Source organism: Cheilinus undulatus, linkage group 1 (genome assembly GCF_018320785.1).
Source record: "Cheilinus undulatus linkage group 1, ASM1832078v1, whole genome shotgun sequence".
Taxonomy (NCBI): domain Eukaryota; kingdom Metazoa; phylum Chordata; class Actinopteri; order Labriformes; family Labridae; genus Cheilinus; species Cheilinus undulatus.
This window is the reverse complement of record NC_054865.1, coordinates 54886757-54907358: the sequence shown is the minus strand read 5'-3', so window position 1 is coordinate 54907358 and position 20602 is coordinate 54886757. Positions and strand designations below refer to the sequence as shown.

Sequence of the window (20602 nt, the reverse complement as noted above, 5' to 3'; positions counted from 1 at the left end):
TCAATGTCACAGACAGACTATAAAAACATTATGTTAGTGATCAAATATTTCAGAGCTGATATGAATTAAAGTATTTTCCTGGAAAACAGGCTGCTAATTGTGGGTTTTCATTACATCTGATCATATATAATCTTCAAAGGTATCCAAAGTGTCCTTGTTTTCACAGAGCGGGCTCATGATTTCTCAGTAGACGGTTTATTTTATCGATGATGAACAGGATTCTGCAAAAGGCCAGAGAGATTAAAGAGTAATCTATGAGTGCCTACCAAAATGAGTTGGCACACTTTATAAGTTTTGAGAGGGAGGCTTCCAGCTGCCTTCTGTTCGCCTCCATTGATCATCAGAGGAGACAGACTGGCAGGATAGGGATGCTGTGCTGGTCCAGGTCCCCAGACTGGCAGTGCAGTAGAATTAATGCCACTGCTGCTTTATGCATGGACCGGCTAATGAGATCTGGACTGATCCTGGTCTAAGGTACTGTAGTGTTTTAAGCCTGGACTTTTACCTCTGTTGTCATCTTGCCTGCAGTGTTCCTGCTCCCTATTAAATTTGCAATGCTTCAAGTGGGATTTATATACTGTTCTCTGAAGCCAGTGCATGATGGATAGTGCTCCGAAAGGATTTGTTTGATTTAAAGCATTTAATGGTCATTTCAAGAAAGAGGGTAAAATAACTTAAAGCACAGAAAAATGAGCTGGTGTGATAATAATGTATTTTAGAGTGTGTGTGCTTAAATGTGATCCATCTAAAACAATGAAATGGTCTCTTTCTCTCATGCTGAAGGAGAGCATGTAGTGACTGCACAGCCCAGACCCTCATACCTCGTATGGCTCTTTGTGGATTTATGGATTTTGCCGAGTGTAGCAGGGGGTCTTAAATGTTCCCACTACCACTGGAAGCTGTCTCACCCATGCAGCCACAAGAACACCACAGAAAGTTTTACGGTTTGGAACCATTGAAGTAAAATTGAAAGAAGCTAAAAGTTCAGTGTTGTCCACTGAGCTCTGCTATAATACAGCCTAATAAAGCTCTAACAGGACATCCAGACGACCCCAGAGCTGAAGGTCAGACCTGCCCACAAAATTCACTGAAAACCCCAGAGAATCGTCCCCCCCGCGATTGTGATTTAAAGATGATGTTAATGCATGTGGGTTGGATCAGTAGCATTGGTAATAGCATGCTGGCTAACAGTTACCTCATCCTGGAGCTGAAGCGGGTCGAGCTATTATTGGGTTCTGATGATGGAATTATGTATTCATGTTAGTTTTAAACCCCTTTTAAACACTTTCACACATCTATTATTGCCCCTTCTTTCATCACTTTTAACCCATTTCTGCTGCTTTTTGCCCATTTTTGCCACTTTCTTGAAACTCTATGCAAATTTTATGCTGTTTTTGCTCTTTTACACCCATTTTTGCCACTTTTTTAACCACTTTTGTCCAAATTTGCATTTTTTACCACTCTTTCCCACCCTCATCCTCATTTCTGCATTATCTTTAGCAACAGTTTGACCATTTTTGCCACATTTTGCCAATTTTTTTTCCAATTTTTGCTACTTTTTCACCCGTTTTTTCATAATTTTTGCCCATTTTTGCCACCAATTTATGCAACCTTACCCAATTTCACCACTTTCACTTATTTTGATGTTTTTTCTGCAGCTTCTTTTTGCTACCTTTTAAGCAGTTAATGCCCCCTCTTTGTCCTTTTTAAACCACTTCATCCATTTTTGCCACTTTTTGCCCATTTTTGTAACTTGGTTACAGCATTTCACCAATTTTTGCCCATATTTGCCACTTTTTCAACTATTTTGCCCTTTTTTGCAACTCCTTTTTGTATTTTTTAAACAAATATAGCCACTTTTAACTCATTGTTGCCACATTTTGCCCTTTTCTGCACCTTTGTTTTTGCCATTTAACATCCAATTTTCCCAATTTGCCCTTTTTTGCATCTTTTTTTTTTTTACCCATTTTTGCCACTTTTTACCACTTTGGTCCAAATGTGCATTTTATGCCACTCTTCCTCATTTCTGCAATATCTTTTTGCAACAGTTTGACCATTTTTGCCACCTTTTGCCAATTTTCTTCAAATTTTTGGCCCTTATTTCCCCCATTTTTTGCATTTATTTTGCACATTTTTACCAGTTTTTTGCCACCAATTAATGCCACCTTACCCCATTTCAGGCACTTTCACCTATATTGATGTTTTTTGCCCATTTCTGCAACTTCTTTTTGCTACCTTTTTAGAAGTTATTGCCTCTCTTTTCCCTTTTGTAAACCACTTCATCCATTTCTGCAACTTCATTTTGCCATTTTCACACATTTTTGCTGCCACTTTTCAATGATTTTGCCCTTTTTTGCAACTTCCTTTTGCATTTTTTAAAATAAATTTAGCCACAATTTGCCCTTCATTGCCACCTTTTTTAACCACTTTTGTCCAAATTTGCATTTATTGCCACTCTTTGCCACCCTTTTCCTCATTTCTGCATTATCTTTAGCAACAGTTTGACCATTTTTGCCACCTTAAGCCATTTTTTTCACCCATTTTTGCATTTATTTTGTCAATTTTTACCAGTGTTTGCCACCAATTTATGCAACTTTACTCAATTTTGCCACTTTCACCTACTTCCGGTGTTTTTGCCCATATCTGCAACTTCTTTTTGCCACCTTTTTAAAGTTTTTGCCCCTTTTTGCCCTTTTTTAAACTGCTTCATCCATTTTTGCCACCTTTAGCCCACTTTTTGGAACTTCATTTTGCCATTTTCACATACTTTTCAACTATTTTTCCCTTTTTTGCAACTTCCTTTTGCCTTTTTTAAAACAAATTTAGCCACTTTTTGCCCTTTATTGCCACTTTTAACTCATGTCATGTTTTGCTCATGTCTGAACCTTTGTTTTGACATTTTCCACCCATTTTTCCCAATTTGCCTTTTTTTTTTGCATCTTTTCACCCATTTTTGCATCTTTTTGCCCCTTTTTTTGCCACTTTTAATGCATTCATGTCATTATGACTTTTTTTTTATACAGTTTTTGTCTCTTTTACAATTATTCTTATTATTCTTTTTCATAAAAAAGTTGTCTCTGTTTCTTCTGCTGAATGTTTCCTGACATTGATGCACATTTTGATCTAGCTATGAAGTCTGACTTTACTTTCCTAATTATTTAGTCCACTGTACCCTTCTACGTTGTTAACATCACTGATAAAAAGATAATTCTGTTTCATACATAAAATGCATTTTTTGTTTCTTTGATAAGAGTGCTCACTATTCAGGTTAAAGAAGTTTTGTTTTTATCCGTTTTGTACAGTGTCCTTGGGTGTTTTTAAAGGCGCCTTTAAATAAAATGTATTACTATTATTATTATTAAAGAATAAAAATGGTTTATAGCTTAACTTTACAATGGACCATGATTTCACTGTCCTCCATGGGACTCAGTTTGTCTGTTCCCAGAAACCCCTCCCTTTTATCCTCCTCAGCCGTGGCCTTGCTGCAGGTTCTCCTCTGATATTTTAGAATATGGTTAAAAAAAAAAATCTGACAAGACAGCAGATGCAATTGCACTGATTCTTTCTTTAAATGTACATGAAAAGCACCAAGTAATACACATACTTTACAGTATTGAGCATGAATAAACATGCTGATGCGATGGCACAGTGATTATTTCTCCAGATTCACATGAAGGATTCATTTCTGCAGATTCTATTATGTAATTTCAGTTGTTTGTTATTCGTGACTGTGGTCACCTGGGCAGAAATAACAAACCCCAGAATGTCTTAATGGGCCAATCGGCATTAAGAATGTAAAAGTAATGAAAAAAGACAGTAATAAGATATTAACCTACAAACAGTGCTTTCTTTGTATAAATTTTATGCTCCATTTTACAGGGACCATCATGTCACCATCATTTATAATCTTGGACAGTGAGACCTTTTAATAAGTAAGTAGGGCAGGAAAAAATGACAAAAAAATCTCAATGACTGAGAGTCTTAATAGTACTTTTTGGCAGAGTGCAGGGGCTGTCAGCAGCTAATTGGATCTGCCAAATTTGGTTTGAATTTAAGTTACATTTGGTTCATTATCTCTGCCAGGCATAAGCCTTTAGGAAATCATGCATTTAATGGTGACTCTTTGTGACTGTGTGTATCTGAGTGTGCTGTGTGTGTTTGTGCATATTATCATGCATGCTATCTATGGAAATATGAGGCCAATTATGCTTGTCTGCTCAATGACCTCGCATGAATGCAATGATCTTCAGTTGTTGAATTAACTGTTTTATTCTTTTGCTGTGCTTAATACAGCTCAGTTAAACTATTGCAGGGATTTTAACACAACATCAGCTCTCTTATAGACAGTGGCAAAATTTTTGTTTCTTTCATTTTTAAAGAAAATAGTCTAATAAGGGCACCAGATGCCTAAACTCTCACTAGGGCTGCAAGATGTTAGAAAAAATAATACATTGCTGTATCTTTTCATTCAGTGATGTACACTGTATGGACAAAAGTATTTGGCCACATCTGTTAATTGTTGGATTCAGGTGTATTAAATCAACCACCAAACATCAGTGATCCTAAATGGGTTGTTCTGAAGAGCTCAGTGACTTCAAGTGTGGTACTGTGATGGATGCCATTGTTGCAATAAGACGGTTTGCGAAATTTAATCCCTGCTTGATATTCCAGTCAGCTGGAAGTGATTTTACTTGAAAGTGGAAGAGTTTAGGAACAACAGCAACTCAGCCATGAAGCAGAAGACTATGCAAAATCAGATGGGTGAGTCTGGGTTTGGGTGATGCTGGGAAAATGCACGGTGCCAACTGTGAAGTTTGGTGGAGGAGGGATTATGGGGCTTCTTTTCAGGGGTTGGGCCAGGCCCCTTATTTCCAGTGAAGGCCAATCTTAATGCTTCAGCATACCAAGACATTTTGGACAATGCTATGCTTCCAACTGTGTGGCAACAATTTGGGGAAGGCCCTTTTCTATTCCAACATGACTGTACTCCAGTCCACAAAGAAGGACTATAAGCCATCCAGCACATTTGGGATGAACTGGATTGGAGATTGCGAGCCAGGCCTTCGCGTCCAACATCAGTGCCTGAACTTGTAAGTCTTGTAGGTGAGTGTTGTCATCTTGGAGGATAGACTTCTTGCTGACAGGGTGAGAAAACAGTATTCTAGGGGTGTCATCTTCTTCGGACGCCCACTTTGCGGCCTGTCTCTGACATTCCCCGTTATATGGAACTTGGCCGTCAGTTTGGAGATGGTACTAGGGTTCACTCCAAACAATGCTGCTGCAGCTTGGTTTTGCTGAACACCAGCTTGAAGTTGCCCAACCGACGGGCCCTATCCAGATCAGTCGAATGTGGCATGCCGATTCTTGAAGCAGACATCTACTGACCACTGTAGCAGGGCCCATGCTCACAGGTACTGCCAATCAGGCATCTGATTGGCAGCACCAGGGGGTACCAGAAGCTCAAAACAAGAGTCAATAGCAACAGCAAAATAAGCTGTTTAGCATTGGCAGAGAAGATTTGGCACATTTTACAAGGGCACAACCCACATACTCAGCTCTGCTGCTCATCCCACAAATGCATGATCCTTACAAATGTGGCATCATTTAAAAGGGAAATAAACAGGCTTTCCAATGGTATAAGATTTATTACCAAGAAGCATTGTTACAACAAAGAAATAATGTACCAAACACAAATTTCCTTACTTTTTGTTTCAAGTTTGTATTTAGCCATTCCAGTTTCTACACCAATTACTTTTCAGCCTTTATTAAAAAATATCTATAAATAATCACCATCTATGCTCGAGAGAGGTGTCCATTTACAAATTTAGTTGAGGAGCAACATTTCATGTAACCGTTTCAGCTCTTATTTTGTCATTTCAACATTTTTTTCTACAGCTGCTCACTGCCGGTGTGATCCTGTATTTCTGCACTCTAGAATGATGGTTGCAATACTCCACCTTGTCAACAATACGCCTTCATACACGCAGCTCACCTGATGCAATTACTGAATATTGAGTGAAACCTTTTGAGAGGCAAGTGATGATACAACACTGCTGTTAAGATTAGACAAAAAGCCAAAAAGCATATTTTTTTTTTACCCCTAAATGCTTCCTTTACAGTGTGATTATTATAGATTCTGCAGAGTTTTTATTGCAAGACAAACAATACAAACAACTACCAAAACATGCAACAGGACAGGATAGAAAACATACAAACAGACTGGTTTTACAGTTTTGGAGAAAGAAGGAAAAACAAAACAAAAAGAGGCTGTTCCCTGTGTGTGTGAGGGTATGTGTGTGTGTGTGCATGCAGACTTTCTGCGTGAACAAGTCCTCAGGATTGTCAAAGAGGTTATAGGTCGTCAGGTAAGAATAATAAAGGAACATCCGGAAAAGAGAGGTTGCAGCTATGGTGATTTTCCAGATAATGGAAATAGTTACCAGAGGAATTGCAACTCATCCCTCCCCCAAAGCAGCCAGCCTGGACCTGAGCACAATCATGTTGGATAAAACTAAGCCAATAGAATGACTGAAAGGTCACATCCTTTTTGAGCAAATATTTGTGCCCCTGGCCTGTCCACAATCCCCACAATAATCAGAAAAAAATGCTCCCTCCCACTCTCTCATTCTCCACCTTTTGGGAAGTGTGTCCTGAAACAAGCCATTCTCAGATTTTCCCCTCATTATGTCACATGGGGAGTTAGCCACGCCCCCAGGTTCACTTGGCCCTCCCCGCTTGGAAGAAAGTTCCGCCCTCCTCTCGTGATCCTCCTCTCAGCTGAGGATCAGGAGAACCACATCCATAGAGCCACATCTATTTCCTGGGAGGGGTGGAGTCAGGGGCAGAGTCAGACAGCCACAGACACAAACAGCTCATTCTGAGCAGGGCTGGAGTTTTTAGATGTGCAAAAATCTAATACTGGAGTGTTTTTTCAGCATCAAACTTCACAGGCCTGTTTTGTGGACCTCTGAGACCTAAATAAACTTGTCTTAAAGGGGTGACCTATGTGACCTTTAAGCAGGGTCAAGTGCTGGTAATGAACTTGAGGACTAAGAGCTGAGGATGGTCCCCAGACAAACAAGCCCCAGGCCCTACAAGTTCTCTAAAGATTTGGGCAGAGTTTAGTCTCTTGGCAAACTGCCAGTGTTTCAGTTGCAAATGCTCATACTGCAAATGTGCTTACCTACCCCCAAACCACATTGCTAGAAAATGGACTCATGTCACTATCTCAGGGATATAAATCCCCTACTCATGCACTCTCTGCTGCTGAGGGCTGGAAAGGGGCAATGCAGAGCTTTTAACAATGGTATAAAGGACCCACTCAGTGGGCTATAAAGATGGCTGGTGGGGAGTCTCAGTGCATGCCCTTTATAGAAAAACAACCGCTGTATGAGCCCAAATATGGTGGACAAATATGCTCTAATGCAGCCATTTCATCACTAACACTAGATGACCTCTATTTAAGCTGATTTTGATTCATTTTGAATTCTGTCAACATTCAACACCAGCCTCCTCCTGGAGGATGAGAACTTATTAAACTGCTGTGGTTTTAACATCAGTTTTGAGCAGGGGCTTGCAACATATTTTAAAGGTAGTTTTGCTATATGACAGCATGATAGTTACACATTTAAATTAGTTTAATCTAATCACTGATTATTCATTTAGTTGCTGCCACCATTGCTCGAGTAGCCAGTCTAATGTGGATGCCCCCGTCTGTTTACTTAACACAGTTCTTAATGTGTTTTGTCACCATTCATCTTGGTTAATTGTTCCCCTCTCTTCTCTGCAGGACACCGTCATGGAGCTGGGTACACTCAGAGAATGTGGAGGCAGAACAGGGGTCATCAACTCCATTCATACAGGCCAGTTTTTCTTGACAGACACTGAGGGGGCCGGACATCGAAATAAACTAAACTAAACTAAAATCAATGTTTTAGTCTAATTTACATATTCACGTAAAAAATATGAGTGAAGGAAGAATGAAGTGGGAGATCGACAGACGGCTCGGTGCAGTGTCAGCAGTGATGCGGTCTCTGCATTGGTCTGCCATGGTGAAGAAAGAGCTGAGTCGAACGGTGAAGCTCTCGATTTATTGGTCGATCTACGTTCCTACCCTCACCTATGGTCACGAGCTGTGGGTAGTGACTGAAAGAACGAGATCGTGGATACAGGCGGCAGAAATGAGTTTCCTCTGCAGGGTGTCTGGGCTCTCCCTTAAAGATAGGGTGAGAAGCTCGGCCATCCGGGAGGGACTCAGAGTTGAACTGCTGCTCCTCCATGTTGAGAGGAGCCAGATGAGGTGGCTCGGGCATCTGGTCCAGATGCCTCCTGGACGCCTCCCTGGTGAGGTGTTCTGGGCAGGTCCCACCAGGAGGAGGCCCCGGGGAAGATCCAGGACAAGCTGGAGAGACTATGTCTCCCAGCTGGCCTGGGAACCCCTTGGGATCCCCTGGGAAGAGCTGGATGAAGTGGCGGGGGAGAGGGAAGTCTGGGCTTCCCTGCTTAGGCTGATGCCCCCGCAACCCGACCTCGGATAAGTGGAAGAAGATGGATGGATGTGAAAAATATGATTTCTTTCAAAAATGAATGGAATTTTAAGCTTTTAACAGTAAGGTGAGATTCTTATCACCTCTTATATCCTTATCACCTATACTGAAACCAGCCACAAGGGGGCGATTGAGATATTTAACCCTTTAAAACCTACCATCGTGCAGGTCTGCCAGGACATATTCTTACATTTTTACATACTGTAGTGCCATTTTTGGGAGTATGTTTATTTGCTTTACATCAATATAACCCTTATATCCCAGGTTTTAATAAATGTGTTGACTTATTTCTTAACTACTACAATAAATTGCAATAAACCTAAAAAAAATGAAAATCGTTTTTGGTTTTATTTCACATATATTTCAAAATACAGAAATTGCACAGCTGTATCCCTCAAATTTGTAAATGTAAAAAAGTTGCACAATATCTTTTGGAGCTACATGAAATTTTTTTGGAGTCTGTACATAAGTTACTTTTTGAGATATAGTCAGTTTTGTAACCTGTAAAAAAACCCGAGCCAGATGAGTAGTTGGACTCTTCATCTGACGCTGTAACTAGTTCGAAAGCTTCGCGTCAGCTCTAAAACTGTGAATCCATAACTACATATGTGTGGAAGTGTGTCAAAGGTGTGTGTGATGGATGTCTGGTGTGTGTGTGGGTTGTGTGTCTGAGTGTTTTAGTAAAAAAGTACGGGTGAAATGAGAGAGAGGGCGAGTATGTGTGCAGGCTAAGTTCTTCAATGTATTCTGCGGAAAAAAATACAACTATGGGAAAATACACCACTTCCTGTTGTTGGGGTGGGGAGCCTATGAGGTACTTAAGAATCATCTGACAGGCCCACAATGTGATGACTTTAATTTCAACGTTGGAAGTTCTGCAAATCCCCGTGGTCTCAATTATAAAGATTTTTGTAATGTGCGCTGTATTGTGTATTTTTACAAACCCATCACTGCAATAATAAAGCGCTCTGAAACATGGTGAATGTGTGAAATGTTAGTGCAACTCCCCAGGTTTTACATGAAAAAAGAATGATCGATCTATCTTATCCGGTTTCAAATCTACCACCAATCAAAAATGGATATGCTTATCGTAGCGCCGGCGCTACGCTGGGTTCTATAGGGTAAAGCTACATATTTCTTGAGCCATCTTGAGTTCTGTCACTGAGTTTGAAGCTAATACACTGTGTTGTGATTGGTCAAATACACATGCAGGAAACAGATCATTTGTGTAGATTCTCAGAAAAAGAAAATTGCTCTCCAAGAGCCTTAAAAAATGCAGTTTTAATACATTTTTTTTCATGCCAAATTACGAAATACTTTATCTTTTTGCTTCTTGTTTGAAGGTTTTATTCAAGCTTTAAGAAAAAAAAGTTGAACAAGAGCATGCCAGACTTTTTTCCATCTCAAATTTCCTGAGTTTAAAAATCCTCCAGGGGCCGGATGGGAAGCCACAGGGGACCTTATGTGGCCTCCGGGCCGCCAGTTGATGATCACGGTTGTAGAGTATATTTCATACATACCTGACACACTCCTGAATTGGCCTCCTGTAGGAGGTTACATCACGGGTGCATTTTATTTTTCAGCAAAAGAGAGAAACTACTCGACTTATTTTAATAAAACTGAAAAACATCATCTTTTGTAAGTGGTTTTCATTAACTCGAGGCCTTTTGAAGTGAGGGGATCAAAGAAGCTGTGAAAGAATCCATGCGGATATTTCCTGAATATTCAATGCTAATTTGAGTTATTATATAACCAGTTGTGTCCTGTGCTCGTGGGCATAAGGAGACACATTTCATTTCTGTTTATGGCACCTATTCACAAACACTGCAGCGAGACCAAAAACCACAGACTGTCAGAAAACACTGCTCTGGTCCTGAACATTAGACTGTACAGAGAAATATTAGAAAAAAAGACATCAGTGCAAGTTCAGAAAAAAAATCTTCTAGGAAGGATGAAGAACCCTATGACAGCATCCTGTAAAGAAGATGCAGCTTTTACACAGATCTCTGAGAAAGTTTCTGTTTTTTTGCTGCACTAATAATAAATCATCATTGAAGGAGCATCAAGTTGGATGTTGCACAGTTCATTTAACCCCCTTCACTTCAATATAGTGGATTAGAGCTGCAGAAGAACAACAACAGGCAGAGTAAAGTACACCGACGCTCCACTTAGGGACTAAACATCAGTGACATGGGCACCCACTGCTTCTCCCATCATCCCTCAGTGCATAAACAGTACAGCTGATATTACAGGATCCTGAATTTTAACATTCAGCCATTTTATTTTAGGTGTGTGATCAGTCTCTGGTCTTGCTAGGTCACATTGTAGAAACAGCTGTTGCCTCAGTATAAGATTTTAAGGTCACATATTGTGCAAAAATCATTTTTTCAGGCTTTTCAAACAAAATATGTGCCCCTGGTCTGTCCACACTCCCCTCAAGTATAAAATCCGTCCCTCCTCCCCCCTTTCTCCTCCTTTCAGAAAATGTTTGCTGTAACAAGCCGTTCTCAGATTTCCCCTCATGATGTCATGTGGGGAGTTAGCCCTGCTTCGTATCTATGACCTGTCCTATTTACTGGAGTACTGAACTACATTTACATTCCCTAAGAACGTTATGGGAGTAGAATGACTATTCCAGCTATAAGTCAAGCCCTCCGGCGTGGGAAAGGAATTGTTGTTTAGTAAAACTTTCTATTTTGATCGTAACACGTATGTCATTATAAATTAGTTTTATTAATTATTTTTGTTGGCAAGTGACCATGGTACAAGGGGGTTAATGCCCTTCAAAGTGTCTAATTATCAGAGATTAATGGACTTCGCGGAGGCAACAGTCCTCTGCTACGTGTCTGACAATTCAGGCCTCCACATTGTCCAATAATCTCTGATATCTGGACATCTTGTCTTGCATTAACCTCAAGTTAAACTCTTGTTACCTGCAAGATAAAGCCCTCAGACATTGCTATATTTTCATCTTATCTATCATCGTTTTCACACCTGATAGTCCGGGTGACTCGGTCCGTTTTGGAACGGAAATTGCACCATTGTTGCACTTTCCTTTGGTTTGGTTCGCATTCACACTGCTCTTGGTCAAAAGGACCAAACTGAACACCTACAACCTCTGCCTGCTAGGAGGGCTGTTGTCGCACACTTTTTTCCACATAAAAAATGAAAAAAAAAAAAAAAATGACTTTATGGCATCTTAGGGTTTCTGCTATTGCATTGGGGCGTTATAAGCAGCCAGTGAGGTGTTGAGCTGTCCAGCATGTCGTCCTTTACATGAGACGAGCAACTCTGACTAAGACGTGTTGCTACGGCTACACAGACACCAAGTGAGGTATCGACATGTATTTGAGTGTATTAAATCACATATAAATCTGTATATCATTACGCTTTATGCCTCTTCCTGCCTTTGGCTCACAAGTTAGTCTGCTTTGCTTTCACACCTCAAACGAACCGCACCAGGGTTCATTTAGAAGCGGACTGAAACCCTCTGTGTTCAAGCAGACCAGAGTTCGCTTGTTTGGTCCACACCAGACTTTATTTGAGCTTTCAAACCACTCCAAACGAACTGGACTATCCAGGAGAGTGTGTTTAAAGCAGACCAAACAGCTCTGGTGTGAATGCGCCCTATATCTATAGATATCTATTTGTCTACAGCTATCTGATATTTTTTGATAAAGACGGCAAGATCGAGCCATCATGTGAAAGCCTCTGTGAGGCTCCTCTCTCTGGGCAGTCCAGGACAGGCGTCTTATGAAAACAGCATACAGTTTACATCATGAGCTTCTCAATTTGACCCATTCCAGAACAGGAACATGCTCCATCTTGAAAACTTGCCAGGTTGAATTACATTACAACCTACATTCTGTCTATCCCTGTCTTGTCCTGCTAAGGACGTGTGTCCTCATCTATTTTCAAGCAGCCATGCATGAAGCTCTGAATTGTTGCAGGATCAATGCGTGCCAGTCCAAAAATCATACTGTCAGCAACACATTAGCAGGATTTAGATGTTGCTCTCTTTCCTTTGTTGCAGCTTTTGGCTAAAATATGAATTAAGATCAAGAGTCATTTTACACCACGGTGCATTTGATCCTGTCATTTACAGAGACAACATTTAAAGTATTAAAAAGCAGCACAACATGTAAAATTCCGACAGACTGTTCAAATAATCATTTAAATCTTGCCACATAGGACTAATCTAGATCTACATTGCTATGCTGGAGGGCATGAAAGTGTTTGAATCGATCTATAGCAGTCCATCTTATTGGGGGTCAACAGCATCTTAATCTATGGAAGCTCCAGGGCATGCATCACAAACCCCTCAAGCAAAGAAATAAACAGCCTGGTCCGGTTTGCTGCAATAAAGCGGTCTCTTTCAAAGTAAACATACCAACAAACTAACATGGAGACTTTCAAGGTTGTGTCAAGTCCACCCATACATTCTTCTAAACAACCTCCTCCACCCACATGTTATACAATCAGAGTTTACATTGTGCCATGAAGCTGCTCAGTAAAGCGTCCACACTGGCTTATACTACAGCTCACATGCTTCTGTGTTTGTGGTTGAGCAGCAGATGAAAAGGGGGCAATTTATTCCTGATGATCAGCTTTGCAAAAGGGAGCTTCACAGGACTGACCTTTTTCTTTTGGTGTAGTTCCCCCAGTTGTTGAATTATTTTAAGGGTTAATGGGGTAAAACTCTCATGAAGCAGAATACAGATTAGCATTAAAAGCTGAATATTTCTCCATCAAATCCAAGGGCGTACGGGGGCATGCTAATGCTTTGTTTCTCATGTAAAGAGGCATTTGTCTCCCTGTTGAAATGAGGGATAATCTGTGAGCCAGTATTGTGTGCATTGTATACTTTCAGTGTCTTTGGCCGGCACACAAAAGATGTATTAGTTGCAGTTAAAAGCCAAAACTTGTCAATGGGGAACACGCAACGTCACTAATAGGCTTTGAGCTCGTATTTGAGCCGGTTTATGGCTGCTGGGATTCCCCACAGACAGCTGATGCCATCCAGGAGAACGAAAATCGTGTCATGACTGTTAATCATTGCAGAGACGTGCTTTTAAATTTATCTTTTAACTTAAGCAGCCTCTTTGTGATTCATAAAACACTCTAATAAAAGCTGCAAGTAAACATTTGGGTGATTCTGCTCTGTTAAAGTTTTAAAGATGCTGAAAGACAGCACACAGAAAAAGAGCATTAAAAAGTCTGGTATAATTTACAAAGGAAAACTATACACCAGGGTGATTTTGTGAGCAAAAAAACTTTTGCAAGAAGGACAATTTTATTCAACTCTTTGAACCAGCAGCTAATTAGGGCCTGAGCAGAGAGAGTGCAAGGATCTTATTGAAATTGTAGGCACCATTGTTCTGTCAAATAAAGGAGCTATTTTGGGCCTTAACATGCTCAGAAACTCAAACCTCACAGAAAATCTCATGCAAACCCATCATGTGGAAACTCCACAATGACTCCAAATACACCGCATTCCAAATTATTATGCAAACTGGATTTTAGTGTCATAAACATTCAATTTTTTTGTTTTTCAGTTAAACGCATGGATGGTTTGTGTCTCAGGGCTCTGTGGATCACTGAAATCAATCTCACACGCCTGTGATAATTAGTCTGTCAGGTGAGCTCAATTAAAGGAAAGCTACTTAAGAAGGACGTTCCACATTAATTAGCAGGCCACAGGTTTCAGTAATATGGGAAAGAAAAAGGATCTCTGCTGCTGAAAAGCCTCAAATAGTGCAATGCCTTGGACAAGGTATGAAAACATCAGATATTTCACGAAAACTTCAGCGTGATCATTGTACTGTGAAGAAATTTGTGGCTGATTCAGAGCACAGACAGGTTTGTGCAGATAAAGGCATAATGAGGAAGGTTTCTAACAGACAAATTCATGGGATTAAGAGAGCAGCTGCTAAAACGCCATTACAAAGCAGCAAACAGGTATTTGAAGCTGCTGGTGCCTCTGGAGCCGCACCAACCTCAAGGTGTAGGATCCTCCAGAGGCTTGCAGTCGTGTATAAACCTACTATTCAGCCACCCCTAACCAATGCTCACAAGCAGAAACGGTTGCAGTGGGCCCAGAAATACATGAAGACTCATTTTCAAACAGTCCTGTTGACTGATGAGTGCCGTGCAACCCTGGATGGTCCAGATGGAGGATTAATGGATGGGTGGTGGATGGCCACCATGTCCCAACAATGCTGTGATGTCAGCAAGGAGGGGGCGGAGTCATGTTCTGGGCCGGATTCATAAGGAGAGAGCTGGTAGGCCGCTTTAGGGTCCCTGAAGGTGAAGTATATAGAGTTTCTGCCTGACCACTTTCTTCCATGGCACAAAAAGAAGAACTGTGCCTTCCGTAGCAAAATTATCTTCATGCATGGGAATGCACCTTTAACCTGGTGTAACTCCTGTGTACAATATTCTATGTTCTTCAGCATTCTCAGGCAACACAACAGTATCACAGTGAACACATCCACAACAAACATCTCATCATTGTCCCCTACTGGCAACAGGAAGTGACACAGTCGGGCTATCTCTTTATTTTGCTTACTGTACAGAACCTATCAAGCACTGGTTTTATAAGAACATTCTCAATATTTGTCCACAACACTGACATGTTTCTTAAACACACACCTCCAAGGTGGTGGTAAGCATTATGATACCTCGCCAGTTTGACAGAAAGTAGCCATAACTCTGATATGAGATATCTCGCTTCACTCAAATGTCACATGTATGATCAAGGTCTGCCCCTCTACACATTTAAAGTGTAATTATTTCTTTTGTTCTGGCACCCCTACTGCCAGCAGGAGGTAGCACAAATTCTTTATTCCTCTTACTGAGTTGAATCAATTAAGATAAGATTTTGTAAGAAAGGCCCCAATATTTGTCCACAACACTGACATGTCTTACTAAATGATGCCTCACTACTGATGGTAAGCATTTCAATATCTCACCATTTGAGACAGGAAGTTGGCATGATTCAGATATGGAACATCTGATCAGGATCTAACCCTTAACACATTTTATTGTAAATTTCATGGTTTTGCCTTAATGCCACCTACTGTACAACACCCGTACAATCCTTTACATAATATGCTTCTTCTTCTTTGAATTTTATGTGATAATTATCAGTCCTGTCCAAATAACATCTACATATCAGCCCTTTCCTTTGTCACACTGCCTCCTACTGTTGATGGGCTGTACTACCTCATATACAGAGTGCAATATCCTCATATACTTACAGTCCTGAGTGTATATCTGCATGGGCTCTCTGCTGCAGGTATCACCAACACCAGGCGGTAGCTGAACCTGCAGTCGCCTCACACCCCAACATGCACCAGAGTGTAAAGGCCTTTAGTGCTGCTTGCATCCCTGTTTTTACTTAAAGTCCAAATCAAAAAATTCCGAGAATCTCACTTTTAAATTCCTGTCTACACTTTTTTAGACTCATAGAGCTCTTTAAACCGTAGCTACTCTAGAAATAATGAAAAAAGCTCCAACTATGACTTCCAACTGGGTCTTTTTCCCACATGAATTTATTCCTTTAATGGTTAGAAAAGCACAGCTGTTGCTATTAGCTTTAATGATGGTTAAGTTCATGTGTGGAGCAACAGTCGGGGGGCAGTGAGACAACTGAAGGAAGTGAAGTTAAATTAGCCATCTTTTTAAAATTTAACTCTGAACTTCTGCTGCTGTGCTGTATGATAATGCCCTCTGTAAAATTGTCTTTTTCTTGTGCTTTAATGTGAAGAATATCCTCCCTGAGGCTTTTTAGGGCACCTCTGCACATTTTGGGCCCCTTATTTGGTCTCCAAACATCAGACTCATGGTGGCACAGGCAGCGATTATCATTGTGGCCCAAAAAACTGACCCACATCTGTCAGCTGCCAATGTATCATTTGCTGAGAGAACAGCAGCAGCCAGTGATGAATGGACCTGCCTCGTCTGCTCAATGTGACGCTGGCTGGCTTGCTGTCCAGCACCGGGACGCCTGACAAGATTCGCCTGAGAAAAACAGCTCTGCAAGTGTTCACTGTTTGGTATTGTTGCAAAACTGCAGAATTGAGTGAGAAAAAGGCCAACTTTAGAAAACAAATCAAAACTGTATGGGAGTTTAAACTGTCATGATGCCCCTGTATGGCCTACAACTACTAGACCATAAGATATTGATACTGACGACAGTCATTCAGCCCCCAAAGGCTACAAAAAATATCAAAAGGAGGAGGCCTCCTCTTGTTTTGCTTCATAACTCGGCATAAATTTCTCAAAAAACATCAATAATGTCATCTTTGTTGTCAATTTTTCCACAGAGACTGTCACCTACATGTTTTCAGAAATCAATGTTAAGTGAAAGTTTGTTAGGAAAAGGCATGCCATTTAAATACTGACATTTCTGAGAGGACAATTAGTCACTGTTCTTTAAGTGGAAAAGTCTTCCATTCATGCAGATTTTTTCTGGTTGGAAAATCATGAAAAACTTGAGTTGTGCTTTACAAAATATTTTTTAGAGCAGATTGTATGAAAGGCTGATGGGGAAAAGGCCGAATATACTGCATTATTGCTGTATACTGACCTGTGAAAGAAACATGCAACTCTGAAATGGCTTGACATCCTTCCTCTGTTCCACTAGACTGCATTATACCATAACAAAAATAATATGCCATACAAAGTATGATCCTAGAACCCTCTACAAACAGCACAGCAAATGCTATATCTTAAACTAGAATGATTATTTGAGCACAGAAAAACCACAACTCCCATAAATTCTTTTTAAAAAGCACAGGATAGAGCAATATTTTAACCTGACCTTAAAGGTCCCATATTCTACCCCTTTAAGACAAGTTTATGTCGGTCTCAGACGTCCCCTAAAACACACCTGAGAAGGTTGTAGCTGAAAAAAATACTCCAGTATTGGATTTTTGCATGTCTAAAAACCCCTCTGTTTCAGCCCTGCTTAGAATGAGCTGTTTCTGTGTCTGTAGCTTTAAATGTTAATAAGCTGTCTGACTCCGCCCCTCTCAGGAAATGGATTTAGCTTAATGGTTGTGGCTGTCCTGATCCTCAGCTGAGAGGAAGATCAGGAGGAGTGGGCGGAACTTTCTTTCAAGTAGAGGGGGCCAACTGAACCTGGGGGTGGGGCTAACTCCCCACATGACATCATGAGTGGAAAATCTGAGAACGGCTTGTTTCAGCATATCACAAAGGTGGAGAAAGACGGGGGGGGGGGCCTTTATGTTGAGCATTACCTCAGACCACTGTTGTTAGCTTTATAATTCTCACAGCTGGTGAAATCAAGTTAAAATGAAGGTTATCTTCACATTTACACACTTTAAAAACTTCAGCGAGGGTTTGAGCTGTCACTGGAGACAGCATCATGGCAAAAATTAAATAAATCAGTTCAGATTGGGGAAAAAGAATCGTTGATGCTCACAAAGCAGGAGAAGGATCTACAAAGTTATCATGGCATTTCCAAGAGTCAAGAACTGGAGCGAGAAGATCATAGAGAAATTTAAAGAGAGCCACACAGTCCAGACCAAGCCTGGCAGAGGTAGGAGGAGAAATATTTCAAATATTCTGGAGAGAAAACTAGTGAGAGATGACCAAGAAAAAGTCCACTCCTGCAGAAGAGACACCTTAATGCCAGACTGAAGTCTGATAAGGAAAACCTGGAGAAAGATTATGAATGCTGGAAGTGTGTTTTTAGTCAGACGAGACCAAACTAGAGCTCTTTGGCCGTAGAGACGTTGGAGATGTTTGGAGGAAGAGGGGAGAGGGGTATAACCCAAAGAATGTTGCCCCACAGTTGAACACAGCGGTGGGAGTATTGTGCAATAACTTCAGCCAATTAAATCTCTGATTTCATGTTGAGAACCCAAATATGATAAACCAAAGATAACAGAATCTGTTTTCTGATTTTCATTTGAAATTTAGGATGGACTTGTGGGTCACATTGAGTCAGGTGGAGGGCTGCACGTGGCCCCCGGGTTGCCAGCTGCCCACCACTGAGCCGGCCTCTAGTCTCCTCTGTTCTGCAATTTTTAGAAACATTTCTGGCCAAAGCAGCCACGGAGCAAACAATGGCAAGTAACAGGACTGCAGGAAAAATAACGCAAAATAATGCAAACTGCACAGAACAAAAACTGTGACCTGTTAAGCAGCTGAAAGACACCAAAAAGAACAAAAACATAAAAATAGTTCAGCTAATAGCAAAGACAACTGTACCACTCACTGTAGTTGGATATGGGAAGCAGAACTATATGATAAACAATAAAGAACCCATGCTAGCTGTCTGTTACCTCTGGAAAGCTGTAACAATTAAACATTACATGGCTTTTAAAAAATGTTCGCTGAATATCATTAGTGGCGGTCAGTTTTATTGTTAGGGATATATTTTTGGGGCTTTTTATGCCTTTTTTCATAGAGGGCAGAGGATGTAGTCAGAAACAGGGATGAGAGAGCGTGGGAGAGATATACAGCCGGACCTGAGCAAAAATAAACTCATACATAACACCAAATAAACGTGTTTTTCTTTTGAGTTTAAATGAGACATGTACTCACAGTCTTAGGTCTCACAGAGTAGACAAACTTTCTCTAGGTCGATCTTCTCTGTGATTCCAGCAGCCACAAACAAACTTCAGTCCCTGCTGGAGATGAACACACAGCATATAAAGGATGCACTTTTCATCACAATCTCAAAGTAAACGGTTCAAACAGACAGACTTACTTCAGTGCAGTGGCGGCATGTCCACAGACAAAGGAAGAGCAATGACCACGCCCATCTCTTATATAACCGCTGAGCTCCTCCTCCATGCTCTGCCATGATTGTGACGCTTCCTGTTTCAGGGAAGGCTCGGCCTTTAGGCCCTGTTTGACACGACAACGTTGTCAGGTGAAAACTCAAAACTTTTGTAGCATTTCCGCTGCCCGTTCACACGAGAATGACGTTTGGTAACTGAACAATTTGGAAGCAGGCTCCAGAGTAAAAGTTTATCAAAACGTCTCCATGTGAACAAGGAAAACGACACTTTCTGAAGACACACATGTGCACTATGGCTGCAGTCAGTTGTCAAGTGCAGCTCAAGTTGAGCCGTCTGGTGTAGTTACAGACAGCTGGATTTCGAAAAGGGGGAACATTATTCTTGTTTGGAGGGCTAGCAATGCCAGTTTCTTTAGATAAAGCCATGCAAATAATTTTTTAAATGATTATATCAAACCTTTTCTACAATGTTACATTGTCATTTAGGAGACTGTTTTATCCAAAACAACTTACATCCAACAGGTAGACAGGTGTCCCAGGAGAGCTAAAGCAGGGTACAAACATAAAGATAATCGGGCTGTTTTTGCCCCGATTTTCCCCCTCCCCGACCAAGGACAGCAAACACCCGATTTTCTTATGTCTTATAAGATTATCCTATAAGATTATCCTGTGGTCTGAGGTTTGTTGAGAGTGAATTTGTCCTGATAATCAGCTCCGAAAACAGTTGGGGCCAACAATTTCACGTGTGTGGGGAAAGCCAACCAATCAAGAAGCGAGCTGACTGAGGAACAAGGAAGCAGGCATAAATAAAAACAAGCATGGCTGACCTGCTGAAGCATGATAAAGTTCAGTGGACTTCTTTTTTTAGTTTGAGATTTTTCCATTAAAAATAGTCCCAAGTCCTCTTTCATGTTGCGTGTTGTGTTTTCTGGTTGTTGCTATATTTCTACTTCTTCATTTTTGTTAGATCACATGTGATCACATGAGATTCCTGGCTTGGAGGATAATCGGTGGTGGGACAGAGTCATGATGTGTGCGGTGTGCTGTGTTGAGATTATTGGAGCACACCACACACACAGTACGATCAAAACTGTTCAATGCCTGATTTTTTATCTTCATTTGTGGGGTCTCTAACAGATAAAAAATCTCTTAAGATTTAGAAAGTCCTTATGTTTGTGTACCCCGCTTAAGGACCTTTCCCAAGAGCCCAGGCTGGATGTTGACCCTGCTCTGACTGGGATTAAAACTATTGATCTCCCATACTAAAGTCAGCAGTGTAACC

The 20602-nt window shown here is 40.8% G+C and overlaps 1 long non-coding RNA gene across 2 annotated transcripts in view; it reads right to left on the bottom strand.

The window, feature by feature from the left end:
- Positions 1-19196, bottom strand: part of LOC121512866 — a 145923-nt gene extending 126727 nt beyond the window's left edge. For both annotated transcript variants that reach the window (XR_005992143.1, XR_005992144.1), the window contains exon 1: positions 19122-19196. This is a non-coding gene — a long non-coding RNA (uncharacterized LOC121512866). The remainder of the gene's footprint in view (positions 1-19121) is intronic.
- Positions 19197-20602: the final 1406 nt, after the last annotated feature.